Source organism: Harpia harpyja, chromosome 3 (assembly GCF_026419915.1).
Source record: "Harpia harpyja isolate bHarHar1 chromosome 3, bHarHar1 primary haplotype, whole genome shotgun sequence".
Lineage (NCBI taxonomy): Eukaryota > Metazoa > Chordata > Aves > Accipitriformes > Accipitridae > Harpia > Harpia harpyja.
Window position 1 is genome coordinate 51,672,916 of NC_068942.1, and position 20,140 is coordinate 51,693,055.

Here is a 20,140-nt window from a genome sequence, read left to right on the forward strand (position 1 = left end):
AAAGAGCAAGTATTGTATGATATTAAGAAACAGAGCTCAGAGTCCGAGCTAGACTCCCCAGACACGCACAGCCCTGTGACTAAAGTCCTCTCCTAAGGCAATGGAGCCATGGATGACAACCCATTTCCCAACTAAGTGTTCCAAACATTATGTTAGTGTAGAAAAGGCAGGTAACATTTCCTCCCTTTCAACACACACTTTAAAAAGATTGAGTCCCCTTAGCAGCCCTGCCTCAGGAGAAACTTCTGTAGTTAGAGGTCACCCAAATAAGTGGAAGCAGGCCACTTGCAGTGAGGTTCCTACACAGTAGAGAGGTTTGGTTTTCTTTGTCTCTCATTTCTCATTGTGCTTAACTTTCCTTACGGGCTACCTCCAGGCAGTTCCGTGACTGGCGAATGGGAAGTACCAAAGACATGTTTATGTTTTAGTCATGGAAACACCCACACTGTTGCAATAAGCAAGCAGTCTAATTCTTATCCTTACATATGTTAAGTAAGTGGGGTGGACCAAAAGAATGAAGGTCTAGATAAAACAGAAACAGGGATATAACTGTCCGCCTCTCTGTAACAGGCAGAACTGAAGTATATCGTAACCCATTTTTGTGCAAGTCTGGTCTGGAGAAGGTGTTTTGGTGTGAATCAGCACGCTTCTGTTCCTGAGTACAATTAACTATATTTTCTATTGTCCCAAGCCACATATTTGTCAATCTCATTCTTTAACTGAATGCATGAATATATCACTCATGGTACCTCTCGAAGTAAAAATGTGATTACCATGCAGTGTCTCCATACAGGCAAACCACACACTGCAGGAATTTTTATGCTACTATGGATTTACAATCATTTTCTTGATTCAGATGACCTGAAATCATAACTTCTCTTCTATGTTCTTTTTAAATTTCTCCTTGTGTACATAGGAGTGTTTTCATCCATCTTGCAAGATACCTGACTTGCTAGATTTTTTTATCCCATTACATTTTTTTCTTCTTTTAATACGCATGTTTTACTCCCCTTGACAATGCACTCATACTGAAGAAAGAATAGACACCTTAATCCTGCTTGGTAGGATTTCCCTTTCAAGCTTTAGTCCCAACCAGGCATGGGTAGTGTTTGTTGACCTTTTGCACCAGACCAATCAGTCTATTGTGGTCTAAAGTAAGACTTCCTTTTCTTGGCAGGCAGCAAGGCAGAGTTTGATGACGAAGCCTTTGAAGTATAGCATCTGAAGCCCCAAGTATAAAAGCTGCTTGAGCACCCATGTCAGTAGCAAATGTTGCTACATTTTTTTCATTGTAGTATAATTTCAAATACTTTGAAAATTTTTGAATGTTTAAAAAGTTCTGTTCTAGAGAAGGATTAATGAGTAAGTCTCCAAGAGTAGTTGTGTATTTCCATTAGACCTGATTCTCTCCAGGTTGAATTCAGCAGTCAAATGTCAGTAACTTCAATAGCACCAGGATAAAACCCAATGACATCCTTGTGTCAATATGTGAAGAACAAACTCTTTTTAAAAACCAATTTAACTCCTCAAAGAAACTTAGTAGGAAGAGATCTGGGGTGTTTAAATGCTCTTAATGTTAATAAGGCTTGCCCATTGCTTTACACACTGTGCATTAACAGAACAGAGATCTCAGTAGTTTAGGAGACAAAAAGGAATAACTCTTTGTTAGGTCTTTTCCAAATGCACTAATATAAATGCCCGTCTGCCTCTAGGGGCAGGGGGGCAGGAATGAAATGATACTTGAAATTTCAATATGATATATTATATAAATTATAAAAATGGTTCCAAATAGTCACCACGTTTATAAGTTATATGACGAGAGAGAGAAAAGAAGAATATTAATTTATATCACCACATTTCCTGAAAGAATTTGATAGTTGTCAGTTTGTTCATGCAGCTTAAGTAATTACCTGAGTTATGATCAGTTATTTAAAATTTTTTTAGAAAAAAAAATGGCTTACTACCACGCTTAACAACACAAAGCACTATTAGCCACAGGTATGATCAACAAAATTGAAATTGTAAAGATAAAGAAAAGACTTGTGTACCCTGTTCAATATGAATTTAATTGGTGTACAAAAATCTTGCAATATCTATTTTAAGGATACATGATCTGGTCTAAATGGACAGCTTACTAGGTAAGAATGAGAACAAACCAGTTGTGGGTTTTGCTGTACTCTAATTTACAGCATCTGAGTGTGAAACAGGAATCTATAATAGTATTATAGTATGGTTTTGTAATCTTTCATTTTGTCATTTCCCCATTTTGTCGTCGTCTTTTCCCCTCTCGCAAGTCTATCTGCCTCTGATGATGAGTTTACAGTCTAAAACGCTACCACTTCCAATGAAGTATTATTCTATGGATACTTCTTGCTCTTTCATCATTTGGTTTATCTCCATGACCTAAAAGGGAAGCCTACCAGTAGCTCCAGTTATTCTCCATAAGGGAGGAACTAGATGTAAGAGAAGAAGAGAGACTTTAAAAAGTCAAGACAGTACAGAGCCCATGTTCTCATGCTTATAACATGACAACATCGAGAAGGATATTGATTGAGTGATAAGAGCCTCATGGTCTCCTCCCCTTTTGTAAGGAGCTCTGAATGCACTGTTCTAATTACAAAACAGACTCTTGCCAAGGTCATGGATGAGAAAGATGATACCTAGCTTTCCCATGAGCTTGTTCAGTGCCTTATTTGAATAATGAGATTTTAGGGTCTTCAGTTACGTTTCTACCCCATACATTAAGAGAGTAATCTTGTGCAGCTACCAATATATTTTTCAAAGAATAAAGCTCATGAGTTTGCACAAAATGGATACAATATATGCTATGGTAATCAGCACTGTGGTACTCTCAGGTTGTGAATGTTCCATTCCATGTTTTTTGCACATATGCCATATGGCATTACATTGGCTCTATACCCACACTGTACCTTGGATGTCCACCTGCCTGTAAAGGGAGGGCTCTTTACGTGATGGTCCTTGCATCAAGACAGAATTACAAAATAAATGAATGGTCATCTTTCCTGAACATCCACACGTGCCTTTTAAGTTACATCATGTTCTAATGATAAGACACTTGGTCAGTTAAAAGGAATGACCAGGTTAACGCAAACTTTGAAAAATTCAGACTGGTTTATTAATTTAATTGCTTACTGAACTAGTCCCTGTGGGCTTTTTCCTATGAAATGGAATTTTTCCCTCTCCTCTTCTTATCTTTGATTCTTGCTTGGTTATTTGATATGCTTTTGTTTTATTTATTTTTTAAAAGATCAGAGCTCATCATTCCTGCTACATTATTTCCGCTCTGTTTCTCTTAGCAAACTATTTTTACTGTTCTTCATAGTAATTTTCATTGTCCTATCTCACTTTCCTAGAACCATTGGAAATGGACTGCTTTCCTTTTTTTTGTACCACTCTGCTCAATAAAAGCAATTGGCTGAGGATGATAATTAGACAATTGCAACAACGCAGCCAGCATTAATACATTTGTAAGTATGTAGGATCCAATGCAATATGCAGGACCTAAAGCAACACTAAAGGGAATTTTTCTGCATAGGCCGAGGTTATATCAAAGGAGGTACTGCTTTGGGCTTGTAATGAATTATATCGCACAACACAATGCAGAATGAAAGGACTTGACCTTTGTGCCATAAATAGCAGTATGTGACTGTGTTTTGCATCAAAACTAGCAGGGTCTGAAGATCTGCTACAAGTAGAATGTGCTTTTCCACCTTTTTACATGAAAACGTTAAAATTAAACATTATACATGCAAAGTTACTCAGTCATGTTCAACTCGGATCATGTATAATGGCATAATGCTAGAGATTATTTTAACCCCTTATTTCTATGAACAATCATGAAAAGCCTACCGTATTATACCAAATGAATGGCGCACACAGTCTCATTTTTAATGGACAGGAGGACTGGAGAGAGGGAAAAGGAAGTGGAGTTAAACACAGTCTTTCCATAAACTCATATAGAATACAATTTTCTGGTATTCTGTAAATCGATATTTTCCTATAAACTTTTTCATGTTTATGGCCATAAAGATATGTTTTTCATACAATAACACATTTTGTAATAATAATGAGATCCTCTGATCATTTTCCTCCCTATTATTGGATAGCACTTCCAGCACTATGCAAGCACAGTTGGCTACCCAGGGACCCTGATGCCAAGTTGCGGAGGATATTCTTGTAGCAGTGACAAATAGCTTGCTGGTGGGCTGTGCAGAGTGTTGTTCTGGCAGCAATGAAGTTGTCTATGTGTCTGTCACTTGGTTAGGCTACAGAAAGTCTAGGTGGTTTGATTTTTTTTTTCTGCCTTTGGAGAACTTTGTTTTAAACTTGCATGTCTTTCTGGTGAATTAGTTCGTTTGACAGCAAGGTTCTTAGCAGACCCCTCGCAAGTGTTACATGTGAGTACCTATACGATGAAAGAGAGAAAAAATCTTCACAGTGCCATACTTGTTTTCCATACAAACCTACATGCTGCCATTACAGCCACCCACATATCGTTTGACAACTCACGCATCAAGCATCTTAATGAATCAGGACTAAGCAACACAGTGTCCCTGTGTAAAGCCACATATTTTAAATGTTATTCTGACTTTATGCCTTTCCGGTGAAAAATTTGGGTAGACTGTATGATCTGTAAACAAGAATTCAGGGACAGGTTCTGTTTTACTGCTTATATTTCTCATATTGACAGCATTCTATGTTATTGATTTAATTTTAAAAATACAATTAGTAAAGTCTGCTGATTACAAAAACCCCAACAACTCTTAGTAGATAAATTAGCTTGTAGACATATACAGGCAATCCCTACAGTGTCTTTTGACTACCTAAGAAAGTATATAATTTAAAGCTTCTAGATAATTTGTGGGTAAAATACAAGCTAGCTGACACTGCTGGCTAAAAAATAAATACTCCTCCTATTTTACTTCTGAGTTTATAATTAAGGGTAAATATGAAATTTAAATAAAAACCAAAATAACAAATATATAAGTTATTGTATTTAAAAACAGGAAACAAAGCCATCAATATTTGTATAAAGATGGAGGAACAATTTAAAATTCTTTGGAATGATAACAGATCTATTATATAAAAGCTCTGCTGAATGATGTAAGTCTAGACTAAGTAGAAGGAAGTAAATGCTATTTTCATGAAAGTCAATATACAATGGCAGTGTTTTAAAAGGGCCTAACAGGCTTTTAATCTTATAAAGGAAAAAATGTTTATTTTTGTTCTTTCAGTGTATATAGATGTATTTGCTGATTTGATTATCCATATTGGCAGATCAGGTTAAACGGACTTTGAAACAGTCTTACATTCTTTAGTAGATTATGTCACTGTACTGGTTTTACGTTCACAAAAATGTTTCTAATTTTTTTTTTTAATTCCCAATGTAAAAAGAAAAAAAATCCTACTGCTGGTAATTAGAAAAATAATCAAAGAACTCTAAGTATAAGGACTTGGAAGAGATGTTGAAAGGTATTTTAACATTGTAAATTAAGGGTACAGAGAGGAAATTTCAACTAAAAGTGATGTTTGAGTTAGTTTGTTTTCATTGTGACCGGTGATAGTACTTAAGTCAGCCTTCTAGACTACATGGGTATTACTAAACTAAACTCATCAAATTTGCAACTATATCTTTGCCAGAAACATTTTTGAAAGGAGCCGACAGCAGAGATTTTCTAGCTTTCATCACTTAGAAGCACAGAGTGAGACTATTGATCCTAAAATTGCTGGGATTTTCGAAGGAGACTGCTTGTTTGTTCTGTGCTGTTGTCACTGAAGTGGTTAAAACTTTGTTTGTTTGTTTTGGTTCTGAATGGCTCTTAATGGATTAAACTTTCCAGCTTTCACCAAAGCTGAAACTGTTTATTAAAGTATCAAGACATAAACTAACCTCTGAGAATTTTAACAAACTATATGAGGCCATGCGGTCCTAATGACCTATCCATGTGGATCCTTTTGAAGGCTTTGGTGTGTTTGTTTTTGCAACTCAAACCACACTGAATTATTTTAGTTGTTTTGGGGAAAACAAGTCTACTTGAAGTTGGACGTTATAATAAATTTTTTTCTCTCACAGGTTTTATGTAGGTGCTCTAAGTGCTTTATCAAATCATCATGTACAGAATATTGCAATGAAATATTTATAGTGTTTTATTGACACTAAATGTTTTATTATTTATGGTGTTTACTACAAAAGTGACCAAAAGAAAACCTCAATGCTAATTAACTCAATAGACAAGCCCTGTTCCAAAAAGTCAGCAATCTAAAAAGCCAGAGTGGATATGGACAGGGATACTCTAGAGCTCTGAAGATTAACATCAAATATATTTAAGGAGTAGATTAGATTTGTTGTTTTTACAATCAGATTTAACCAAGTTTTAAACAGAAAAGTTTAAAAGCCTATCTCAGAGTAACACAATAACCTACTGGATATAGAGCTGATGGAGTATATAATTCACAAAATGACTGATTATGGGAGACCAAGCAGAATCCTTTAATTTCCAAATTTTAACAGATCCACATGTTTATTGCGCTACCAAGTATTATTGTCATTTCAACAGCAGGAACAGGTTACCTTGCTGTAAGACCAGATATTTATTCAAACAGTTAAAAACTCTTCCAAAACTGTTGAGGAAGGGCTTCAACTCCAAAGTTCTCAATAAAAATTAAAGAAATATTAAAATCCAATTACTGTTTTTTTCAGGTGGAGATACCTACCCTCACAAGATATTAGGACACAAGCATTCTATTTAAAGAGGCTGCCATTAGACTTCTTCATTACAGGCTTTTGCACAGTACATGATATGTGGAGCCTAAAGAGAGGCAAAAAATAAAAGTGCATAATGGGAAATCTGAATCTCAACATGTGTTGTTATTTTAATGATTTGTATTGCTACCTAGTCCCAGCTAGAGGTAGTCTTATGCCAGGGAACATCCAGATACACAGTATTTGTTTCAGAAAATTACAGTATAAGACATTAAAAAGACTGTGCCAAGGTAAGAAGAGATGCATGTGCATGGGAAAAGTTATTTGATATCAGCTACTCAATGAGATTATAATTATTTTTGAAAAGTACTCCACCTTGCTTGGTGTATATATTTCTAATACCTTCAGTGAATTATTTTACACTTGCATGCCTTTTAATACCACATACACATATGCATAGTATTGAACAAACAATTTCAACTTCCATTTCTCCTTACCTGTTCAGTCATTCCTTAACAACTAGTGTTCTAGAACGGAAATCAATAAATATTATGTACCAATATTTGGAAACTGTATTTTTTTTATATGCACTTACGTCTCTCAAAAGCTTTGGAATTCTGGAGAAACCCTCAAAAGTCCTGCTATTAAGTAGTGTTAATTGAATTAAAACCCAAAAGTATGGAAGCCTGGCATAAACAAAAGTGCTTTTGAATGAGACTATATTTGAAGAGTCATTGATTTTAGTATAGGCTAATAATGTATTTATGATGTCTCTGTTATTTTAGATAAAATCTCTCACATGTTCATTGGAGAAATAATTATCATTGGAATATTTCAGATCCTAATATTGAGAGATGCTGTTTGAGTAAGTGCAATACATCAACGTTGCACAATTTTTTTTTGCTCGTATAGCAGTGCAGGAAGAAAAATGAATTACTCCTCAAAATTTTCACTGAGGTAACATTATAGGAAGTCTTGTCCCAAGCTCTTAATAAGAACTTTCGAAACACTAAAAGGCAGTTTTAGGTATTTGGGGGGTTGGATAAATAAGAAAATGATAAATAAGAAATATGAGCAGCATCAGGAATTGCCACTGTTTCTCTGTGTAACTACTATGAAAAGGTCATTTATTACAGATATCCCATTATAAGCACTTCTGTAGGAAAAGTCTGAAACTGACGTAAGCTTTATGATCTAGTTTGTGGAAAATACATACACTGAAACCTCCATAAATAATTGCAAGGCTCATGAAGCTTGAGCAGTAAAAACAGGCTCAGCCACTGAGGGCTCTAAAAACCTCATATTCTGTGTGAACCATCACACATGGATGTATGTAACATTGAGTGGGTTGCACATCCATGATGGCACAAGGAATTGGAGGAAAGTGATTAAGACCTAAAGTTTTGTAAACATTATTCTCAAAACAAACTGTCTGACTCCAGTGAGAAAAAACACAAGTACAGTTACAGGACTGGGCCCATACTGGGATATTATCAGAAAAATAGATTTCAATTATTTCATTTTTTTCCTACTATAGAAAGTTACTCTGTTTTTAAGACCCCTTTGTGTCATTGTACTAAGAAAAGAAGTGCAACAACTGTTCTAAAAGGTTATAACCCATTTTCCTTCACGTCATTCTAATCTATTATCCAAGAATATAAATGTAAGTTGTTTTATTCATTTTATTTCATTAATCCACAGTAAGGGATGGAAAATACTGTGATAACATTATCAATGACAGTGAGAATGTTTTAAGAACCTATGTACGTTTAAATACCTTTCTCCTTTTTTGCCAGAATTAGTAGTTACAGATTTTTATCTCACTTAAATTCAAAATACTTTGAAAGAAATGTTTATCAGAGAGCAATCATCGGCTAGTAAAAGAGTAGAATGAAGGAGTGAAGAAGGGAGTAGAAGTATGTCTGTAGTTCAGGCAAAATGTTATGAACATTCATTTATCTTTCTCTTGTTTCACAGAATCACAGAATGGTGTAGGTTGGAAGGGACCTCCGGAGGTTGCTTGTCCAACCCCCCTGCAGAAGCAGGGTCACCTAGACCTCATTGCCCAGGCACATGTCCTGATGGCTTTTAAATATCTACAAAGATGGAAACCCCACAACCTCTCTGGACAACCTTCATATGAATGTTTTAAGATTTTAAAAATACATTTAATATTTTAAGATTTCCCTTCATATTAATTCACTAGAGGATTTCCTAGCAATTTACACAATGTTGGAGTTTGTAATTCAATCAGCCCTCAAACTCTGTCAGCTTTTTATTTGAGATATGACTCTATTGTGGATGGATTACAACTTTATTGGGAGAGAATTCAATAAATAATTAAGAAGATTTTAAAGAATTTGGTTTGGATATGTAGTATGTATAGCTTGACTACTTCCTCTAGAATGTGTATTGATACTTAAATCTTTTCATCCTAGGACACACTTTCATAATCAGCTGAGAAAAGAAGCCACCTGACCCCCAGAGTCAACAGAAGCTATGTGTCATTCCCTGGTAGGATTAATATTCTGGGAAAGGCCACCAGTGTTAGCTGGTATATTGCCAAGAGAACACAGGTGGAGGAAATATGGCTGCAAACAAAGTTGCATTTACCTTTTAGGCTGCAGCTATAGTTAGAGTAAAAATTAAAGACTAAAGAGCATTTTAATAGTACCTAACGTATTACTGATCATAATAGCCTAACTTCACAACTATGCTGTAGGTAAGGTACCTACTTCTATTAGTACCAAACTGAAGCAGTACCTTTATGTGATAGCAAATTGTCCAGGATATAGGAATACACTCTCTTTAAAGTTTACTGTAGTACTTCTAACTCCTGCTCCCTCTCCTGTACATGGCAGATACATCACAGGGTGAGGAAAATCTAAGTGATGTGCAGGTGCTATTCCTTACACACACATTCAGTCAATCTGTTTTTATATAAGTCTGTGTAAAATTAATTGTGCCTGTTTTCAACTTTGTGTACTGGCACACGCTATGCTCAAAATTACTGAAGAAGAGCTTGAGAACAATGAGAACTTCCACTGTGATTTAGAAGAAAATCATGACATCCTGCTCTGCATTTTTTGCTACTTAGAAAGTTTCTTACTTTCTGGTAGAGAACTGAATTGGGAGCTCAGAATCCTGATACCTACCAGCTCAATTGTCTTCTGAACTTTTCCACTGTATTAGTGCAAATGACAGTGAAAGCAAATGTGGATGAGTTCTTCAGCCCCTGTAGCTCACAACTCAAAGTATCACATTAAACTAGTCTTGATCCTGTGCTTTTCTGATCTACGTTATAGGTTGATCTGCATCTCCTTGGCATTAGTACCAGGCATGATCTATGTTTGTTTATAATTTCCAGTGCAAAACAACTTTTACTTCATGAAAATCTTATATATCAAGCATTTTGGATGAAGTTGAAATTAGCAGATGCAATAAATGCAAGTTATGTAAGAATATGTAGGAATTCAGATAATACAAAGTTATACCAAGTCATACAAAAATCTTAATTTGAAATATTGATGTCAAAGCTGAAAAGTCTTGTTTTTCAGCATTTATATAAACTTTCAAGGCAAAGGTCTATGATTCCTGAAAACCAAGGGAAGAATTTGATGGTTGAGGTGAGGAGGGCATTGGCTTAATTATGCATACTCCTGGTTTTCTTCTCAGTATTCAAACTGGAAGCTGTTGCAGTCTCAGGCATATTGAAAGCGAAATGCTTCTTCCCTGTTTGTACAATCTAATAATGCATTCATATTTGGGGGGGGGGGAAAAAAAGGCAGGAACAGACCTCTCTTGAAACAGACTTTCCAGAGTGGTGTATGTGATGAAGTGAGTTGGATTTCAATTTGATAGGTAAGCAAAGAATCTTTTCTTCAAGGCTGTGTAATGTATTAATGATATCCAGTCAGATATTTGATGGAGTTGTTTCCCCTCTCAGAGAGCTGTCAATGTTCATGTTAGCTATATTCATGTCACCCATTACAACATCTGCCATGCTCACTGGAAAAAATCCCTTTATATACCACTAAGCTTCTTTGTTTTGTTTAATTTTCCCACCTAACCTATTGCAGTCTATCAGGTAGTGATTTCTTAGCTTGTGAGTCTAAAAGCAGTCACAAGCTCTACTTGGTTTACTGTCTTTGCTTAGCATATTCAAGGATAGGAATATTACTCTGCCAAATAAGATGCATAACAATCTTGGTTATACTGTTTTTCATTTTCTGAGATAAATTTAATGTGTTTCTTATTAGGGACACCAGAAATTCCTAAAGAATAATTAGTTTCTTAGATGGTAGAACTTCTGTTTTATTTTGCTAATAGAGTGTGTTTCCTGCGCTCATGAGACTTGGTTGGGACACACGGGAGAGAGAGACAGACACAATAAAAGTGAGAGACCACAATTTCATCAGCATATATGCAGGAAGCCAGTTAATACTGCTTTCCCAGTCACCAACACTTCAAATTTTAGCAGACACCATAAGTCCTCAGAAATAAGCAGAAATCAGTGCTGAACCCTGCCTTTTAATCATACAATTTTAATTGCAACACCTTCCTCATGCAGGAAGAGAATATAGTTGAAGCTGTGTAAATCTACATTTTTAGTTCTGGCCATTGACACCTACATGGAGGCAAGATCTCTTGTCACCATCCAGGCACTGGAGGGAGCTGGGCATTCACTTTATCCAACTTCATGATGTTAGCAGACCACTCATGATGTTCCCACTGTGGTCAGTGGAGAGTGACAGACTCCTTCAGATGGTGTTTCAGGATATAGAAGTTAGACTCCTGCTCTGAATCATCACTAAAGGACCCACTTCCATTCCCTCCCCCTCTTTATTTCTGCCCAAGGAGCTTAGGAAAAGATGAGAAAAGTAAGTATCATTCGCTAAATACTAGAGTAGTGGGTAGTGTAAACCTTCTATGTGAAGTTAATCTATCATCTCCTGGTACCAATGGTTAAATTATCACTAATTTTTCCCATTAGTAATCCCTATGCCTTATATCTAAAAGATTGTGAAGAAACTGAAAATCCTTACTCAACTGTTTGCCAGGTTCATCCAAAGTAAATACCATGCAACTCCTAAGTAACACCCATAGTCCGGTCAGACCTGCAGTCAACAGAGATGCAATTCTAACATTCTTTAGTCTATATGGTGAGAGCCTGGGGCATCAAGCCTGCTGGTGCAGTTTCAAAAGGCTCTCAGCAGGGAAATAAGAGTGAATTGGCTTCTGGAAGCAATCAGCAAACAGGGAAATAAAAATTAGGAGAAGGGAAACAATTTGCTCTTCTCATCCTTTATCTGCTCACACATGTCTTCTGGTTATCAGTAAAGGACTAGCTAATCCAGAAGGCATGTCTTCTCTGTCCCTTCATTGTCCCTGTTCTGATCACAATATATGCAACATTTTCTACTAAGAAGGGATGGGAGGATTGCGTTGTTTACTTAACTACCAGTGGAAGATTGTACATATGACAGAAAGCAAAGCTACACACCAAGATCAGGGGCTAAAGTTCATGATTACATCTTAAAGGACAATTAGACACATTTTTGTCTATGAAGTCAATTAGTGTGACTCTCCACGTACGGGAAGAAATTAATTAAATGGCAAAGCATAGGAAACACCATGAGGAAGCTTTACCCTAGAGTAAAAGATTCAAAATCAGTGGAGACATACCAGTAACTGTACTTCATGTTGAGACAGTGTTGTCCTGGTACTGAAAGCATAAACTGTAAATTTTGTGAGTTGCAGTTTACTAGTTCAGCTCTTCAGTGGAATAAGTGCAGAAATGCATGTGAGGATTTTGTTCGTAGTGCCATCTGATCATGGCAGCAGTTCTTATCTATGCATATATACCTGTTGTTTATTTCTTTGCCAGTTTTCTGAAGAAACTAATAAAAAATAACCTATCAAAGTTACATTTTTATGAACATTACAAAACTAGTGCAATTCATGTATATGTAATATGTATTTATGTATGCGTAATTTATGTCTCTGGTGCTCGCCCTATTTTTTTTTTTAAGGTACTAACCCCAACAGATCAAGCATAACTTTAATTGTATCACTGTATAAGCATAACTTTAACTATGTAACTATATTTCAATGTATATCTTCAATCCTTTCAAATGACTATTCCTCTGTGACTTTGGCCATTGCTACCTCTGGTCTGAGGTTAAAGAGTACATGTAAGCTCATAGTTGCCTTTTAATTTTGTGGCCTTGAGCCTTTGACCCAATGTGGTGTTTGGTGTTCACTAGATTGAGATTAAATGGACCAAGCATTTGTACATAACACTCAGACCCTGACCTTAAATATGTAAAATGAATTGGCTACCAGCTATCATATTGTTATGACCAGATAGTATCTCCTGAGTAGAATGAGCAGCAAAAAAGGTGAACCACATTTTATAAGCACTCGTGTCCCTAACAGCTTCCTTTTCTATTGCAGGGTTTCCCTTTGTACTTTTATTATTATTATTATTTTTATTCAAATAGGTTTTTTTTTTTACTTTCAATCAATTGCAATAAAATTTGATTACATACACTGGCTCTCAGGAAACAATTATAGGTCACCGTAGGCACCTCAAGTCATTTGTTCATCATGGAGAAGGATAGTTTAAGGACTTGTTTCTGCCAAGTTCTTTTCATCCCTCTGCCCCCCCCCCCTTTTCGCCCTCCCCAAGTATTTTCACAGCAAAGTAAAACCACCAGGATATAATATAAAATAAAAATAGAAGTGATATAAGGGTTGCATTTTATAGCTGTATTTGAGTACATTTCAAATGAATGTTTGTTAAACAGGGGGAAAAATCAGACTAGCATTGTCATGATTCTAAGAGAATTAGGTGATGCAGGAACAGGAAGACTCTGAGTAGCTTGCATTTAATTAGCACTTACTGGTAGAAAATAAATTAGACAGATTTGTCTTGTTTTATGAGCAAGATCCTGTTTTTCTATTTCGTTTTCTTTGTGCTTTTGGTAAGGACAGATCTGGTTCTTTGGATACTAAATAGGCAACTAATTCAATTGGTGCTTTCTCCTAGGGTCTGCTTGCAAACCAGTGCCAGGCTCACAGGCTCTTTGTGTACTGCCCTCCCTGCATGTGTCTGTGCTCCCCTGGCCAGTCAGTTTTTTTGTCTCTGGTGGTTAATAAGCTTTGAGCCTAGTAGTCAAATGTGGTGGGAACGGGGACAAGACGAGGGTCCTTAGTGAAGGTGTTTGTTGTTAAATAGAACAATTCAGCTGTCTCTTTAGAAAACTTGACAAAAGGAAATGCTCCCTGCTGAAAATTTTCTTAGCCTGTTGCACAAAAGATGAAGTTTGTTTAAGAAATTGCTGCTAAAGAAAGCGTCAACCCATTAAGGTAATTATATGGAACCTGTGCCGTATAACAGCTTAATTGATGTTAATGTTTGTCTAATTGGTGATTGGGAGAGTGCAAAGGACTAAAGGTCTTCATAGCACTTTCAGTCATGGCTCTGAAAGGGGTTCTTCTGGTTTTCACAGTTATAACAATGCCTGCGCGTCTTTCTCAGATTACGCCTTGTTTTCAGCCCCTTACAGCATTCTGCTCCACTACTTAAAGCGTAAAATAAGGGTGAAGAGCCATTGTCTAATGCAGCCTTTTTCAAAGAGTGTTTCTGACAGGGATTGTTCTAGGAATCAGGCAGGAGAGAAGGGAGTGCGAGAGGTGAAAGCCACTATCACCCACTTGTGTCACATCCCCAATGAGCGGCAAGAGCCGCCTAATTGCTGCGTGGGTTTTTTTTAACCTCCAAACGCCCATTCTCTTAAACAAGATCCTTGCACCAGTGCCACATGTTCCTCTGGAATCTATCAAACAAAACAAAACAAAAAACCCACCCCAACCTTGCTGACATTTTAAAAAATTGGCATAAAAAGAACTGTTACGGAAACTTCTATAACCCACCGAAAACCTAAAAAAAAGGAGAAATAAAAAAAAAAAAAAGAAAAACACCAAAACAAAGAAAAACCCAGGCACTCTAATCCAGAGTACGTGTGCTTCAGATTGCATACGTCAGCATGCACACGATTCTCATATGACATAAAGAGAAAATGATTAAGCGGAGAAACGGTAGGTGTAAACTGCCTATTAAAAGAGAAGGCTTTCGTAACCTGCTTCTCCTACCTTGTTCCTCCAGACAAAATGTCATGTTAACAAGCCAGTGGCAGCCCATGTCATGGAGCTCAAAGGCTTTCTATATGTTGCCTGTTCCGATGAAACGAGAAAGTGAGCACCCGGTAAAGTCCTTTCCCTTTGCTTTTCCTGTGTTTTTGTATGCACAGACACACACACACACGCTATAATTTCCTCTCTTCCTACCCCAGAGTTTCAGTCCCAGGCTTCTCCGTTTTAGTATTTTACATTCCTACATTTTAGAAGAGCACTATTTTTATATTTGTTCCCTTCTTTTCTAAACACTAGCACTCAGAGTATATTCATCCACTGTCTTAATGAGGAAATGACGACTTTTATCAACCTTATTAAACATACACCCAGAAGATATCCATTTTAATAAGAGGCCAATTACTAAGTGTGTCTTCAGTTAGAAGGAACGTAGCTTTTACCTTGTTCTTTGGCTCTCCATGTCTCTAATTAATTGAATCTTGAAATCGTTGGACTTTCAGCTTAAGAGAAGACTGAAGAAGGGAACTTAACAACACTGCCTATTCCTTTATGTCTAGAAAGGACTATATTAAAAAAAAAAAAACCAACACCTGTAATGCTAAAAGACTCAGGCTTTTGTCTGTTTCTAATATTACTTTTCTGCCTAATTGCCATCACTGCCACGTACATTAGGCCCTTTTTCAGCAGGGTTAAAACAGGGCCAGTGATGAATGGAAAACTGATTGTACTGCTGTCAAACTTGAATGTGAGGCTTATTCTGGAGATAGAAGTATGAGGAAAAGGACAGAGAATTGCACTTCATTAAAGCTCTACCAAGCTGATTGGAGTGGAGGAGGTAATTGAGATTTAAAGTGGCATTCCCATCACACTGTCCCTTTTTCAACTTAACAACTGTCATTCAAGCCACATAGGGCAACAATTGGCCAGATTTCCCAGCTCTTCTGAGTAATAAAACAGACACTCACCTTCTGGCTATTCGTTTTACTTACTTTGTTCTAATTTCCAATTCATGTGTCATTAGTGAACGAAGATTGACAAGAAATAGCTTTGACCTCACAGATTTGACCTTCAACCTCAGAGACCCAACTCTAGACTGAACATAGGTTGGAATATGCTAAGAAACACCTTTCCTTTGCACAAGAATGAATGGCAGTTTTTTTCATCATTGTACCACCCCCTGCTTGCCACTACATTTAGACTATGAGACATGTCAACTGCCTGTCACAATTACAATAGACACAGCAAACCAGAATTTTACCCAAATCCAAGGGGAACTTCCTGAACAAAGAGTAAATTTTACTGCACAGATTTTGGAGACCTCCAATTTGTGCAGGCATAATGAATGCAGCCTACAGACAAATAGGTAGTTGTTAATTATCCCAGCAATTTCTTTTTTTAATGTGCTAACAACACAGCGTGCTAAGCCTTCATATCTTACACTGTTACCTGATGATCTCATCACATTTGAAAAGATGGTAATCTGAAGGAAGGCATTATTGTTGCAAGTGTTCATGATAATAAGTTACATCAGAATAGTCCTTATATTTTTTTATCATTTAATAACATTTGTCAGAATAAAAACAGATTCTACTGCACCTTTCACACTGGACTGAAGTTGTCTACCTATATAGTACTCCTTTTGGAGTAACTTAATCTTTTTATTTCCTTTACGCAATTATCCCAAAGCTTGTGTATACTAATTTAGTGTCATATTACTTATCAGAGCATTTTGTGGATGAATAATAACCACAGGGCAAGACCTATGACCTTAATAAGAACCTTCAACGAATTTTAGAGTAATTTGTGCCTTTTGCATAGGGGTCTTTTAGAGCTCTACTGTTCTGAGCAGAAACTTGATCCCAGTAAGTCTATTGTATTTAGAACATTGGGTTTGTTCCTTCATATTTAGTGAATAAATATTTGGATGGTTCTGGTATTAAGCACCAATAAACACAATAATTGAATACACCAATTCATTGTTGTCAGGTGTTTAAGAAGTTGATTGTGGGGGTTTTTTTGGTTTTCTTTTTTTTGTTTCATTTTCTAAGATGAAACATTTTGAAAACACAGGCAGGCTTCCTTACTGCATTGACTTCACTTTAATGAGATGTGCAGTCATTTCTCTTTTTCTTTTCCCCTATGTAATATTCATTCTTCTATGCATAAAGAAAACAACATGGGCAGGTTACTGCATTGACTTCACTCTAATGGGAGACACAGTCATTTTGTTTTCTTCTATAATATTCTTTCTTCTATTATAAAATATATTTGCATAGCTCATTGTGTTGCTCTGTGTTTCTGAATTCCCCATTCATATTGCTGAGGAAAAAAAGAATAAAATGTACTCTATTTTCTAACAGAAGGAGGTATAAACTTTTGTGAAGTCTCACAGTTGTCACCACGTCATTTATAAATACTGTTACAATCCTCTACCTTCCTAAATTTAAATACAATTCAAAGAACTGGCTTCTATTGAAAGGATACTATTAGCATATAAATACAGCAGAATCATTTTGGAATAGTACACATATCCAGAGTATGACACGGTAAAGAATTTACTCATAATTATAAAACCCATGAACTCTGTTGAGTGTATAGTACTGGTCTTTATTGAAACCATGTTACAATTGTGTGAGAAACAAGCTTTTGTGTTGATGAAAATAAATTACTTTACCATCACTCTGCTTTGTTTGTCAACTTAATTATTACACAGTTAAAATATTGCTTTGCATTAGTCAGAACAGAGTATTTTCCTTTTATATAGTTTCCTTTTCCCAGGGGTAAATTTTAATGCCCTGAAAGGTCAACAGAGGTCAGGACTTCTTGACTATATCTCAACAGTGCATTTCTGGTCATCAAAAGAAATAAGCCTCTGACCACTGGTAGCTGCTGTAGGGGTTTCTTTTATCCTGCACCTGTGACAATTACCCTGTGTTAGTGAAGCTAACAGGAGTCAGGTTGTAGGTTAAGGGTCAGGGCACTGTCAAGAGGAAGTTATTCTTCAGTCCACTAAATCTGTTATCATTTTCATCTAATGTGACATCCATCTGTCAATCAGGGAATTTAGGCAATTGTCTTATTCTAAGTGCTGCACTTTATGCCTTGACCAGCTCACATTTTACTGCTTTTCCTATAATTACATTTTTCTACCTCTGAAAACCCATCTGCAAAATAAACAGGGAAAATCTTACTCAATCATTTTGAAGATCCAGGCTTTTTATGCTAAAAGCTGTTTCACTTACAAAATTGAGTGATTTCTCTGCAAAGTTTTATATTCATTTAATTTCCATTGTTCATTGGCTTTTTAACACGCAGAAAGAGAATAAAGCTCCTGTAACTACATGGATATCAAAATAATTTTTCATGTAAAACTGCCAAATGCATACCAGTCAAAAGGGGTGTGCGTCATACCCTATAGATGCTGCACTTCTTCAACACCATGAAAATGGCATGCAATAGTTATGAATGACAAGGGTAAGTTTTTACAATGGACTTTTGAGGAATTAGAAGCTGGCATATAGTTGAATTGACTACAAATGAGCAAAACCTCTGAGTAACTCGATGTATAGCACCAGAGAATGAAGTTCCAAACTCTGTTAACTCTAATTCAGCACTGCTCTTAAAGAAGTGCTTAATTTCCAGCACGTGAACAATGCCAGCCGGTTACAAAAACACTTCCATAAATGGGAAGGCATATAAAACCTAGGTGTAAAGGTAAATGTTCTACTGAATATGGGTAAGATTGCTCATATGCTTCAATTTAGACACACTTTTAATTGCTTTGATGAACAAGAATCTAAATACTTTGCCAAGCACAAAAATCGTGGTGTGGTTATATGATGCAATTGAGCCAATCTAACAGCTTGTTACCACTGAAAGGGATGGTCCTGTTCCCGCTATTTCCTCCCCCTGCCTTCCCACCCCAGATTAGTTTTCTGCTGGGTTAGCAAATTTAATTGCCTTACCAAGTGGTTAGGCAAGCATGCAAGCCAGTGTAGGGGCAGTGACAAGAGTATGTGGCTGGAGTGAATGTTATTGGCAAGCCATTACATAGATCCGGTCATGTAATTAAACTGTAATTTCTCCTTTCACTTTTGCTGAAATGCCCCATTTTAAACTTCATAGCACTTGGTTTTATAAAACCTTGCTTCACCCCGCCATTTAATTCTGTTTCTTGAAGAAGCCAGTGACTGCAGATTCCATTGCAGTCTCAGAATGGGGACACAAAACAATTATTCATGCAAGAGAGAAATTGTGCAAAGCTGGGTGTAGAGAGGTGTAGTTAATTTCAATGCCTTGTCCTGACACGGTGGTCAGACTTTCCTGGGTCATATACCTAGATGTGGAAGTAGAGAAACAATTCCCATTTCCTCGTTACAGATATGACTGTGTAAAAATTTCAAGATAAATAGTAGTTGTCAAATTACATGTCTATGTGCATTTATGCTGGCAGAAAGTTTCCTATGCTTCCCCCTGCCAAGGTACAAGTCATCTTTGATCCAGAAGTGTGTAATCCTGTCTAGTATGGCCTTCTGCTCAAGACAGTAAGGTCTCAGTAGCTAACCATGGCTGAACAGCTGGCTTGAGGCTGGTCCATCACGGTCCAGTCACCTTCTCACTTCAGAACATTACACATACTCATAATTACTTACTAGATTGAGTTAATCACACATCAACAGTATAAACTGTCCCCAGTATTTGACATGCTGGTAGAGGATTTATGGATGGATAATGGGGGACTTTTAGGTACCATTTGGAACATGAAAATATACGTTGTAAAGTTGTAGTAGGGTTTTTTTTTTAAATAATTACAAGCCACAGCTTCATTATTCAAGGCCACAGGAAAAACTACCCAAGAAATGTCTTATTTCATACTTCGTTAACTGATAGTCATATGCAATGGAACATTTCAGAAGAAATAAGTCTAGTTTTGCACAAGGGAATTCTGGTAATAATATGAGTCATCCTTACTAACACTGTGTTCTGTTTACAGAAAAGCATTTTACAGTTTTGATACCCAATCTGGTACCTCTTAACTGCTGCCTATACTACCTAAGTGCAAATAAAGTTATAGTTTCTTTGTATCTTTGGATGGTAATAGTTTTCCACTAAACTTCCACAAAATCTCAGTATTTGATATCCCTGAAATACCATTATGATGTCCTCTCATTCCGTTTCTCTTTAGTACTTATGAATAAATTAAAACCACACCCATTTATGTCTCTTGCTGTAACTCCTTTGGAAATGAGTAAATTCTAT

At 36.5% G+C, this 20,140-nt stretch overlaps 1 long non-coding RNA gene across 1 annotated transcript in view; it reads left to right on the forward strand.

The window, feature by feature from the left end:
• Positions 1-6,868, forward strand: part of LOC128140226 (uncharacterized) — a 31,364-nt gene extending 24,496 nt beyond the window's left edge. Inside the window, exons 2-3 of the long non-coding RNA XR_008234654.1 lie at positions 3,375-3,488; positions 6,722-6,868. This is a non-coding gene — a long non-coding RNA (uncharacterized LOC128140226). The remainder of the gene's footprint in view (positions 1-3,374; positions 3,489-6,721) is intronic.
• The last annotated feature ends 13,272 nt before the right edge of the window (positions 6,869-20,140 follow it).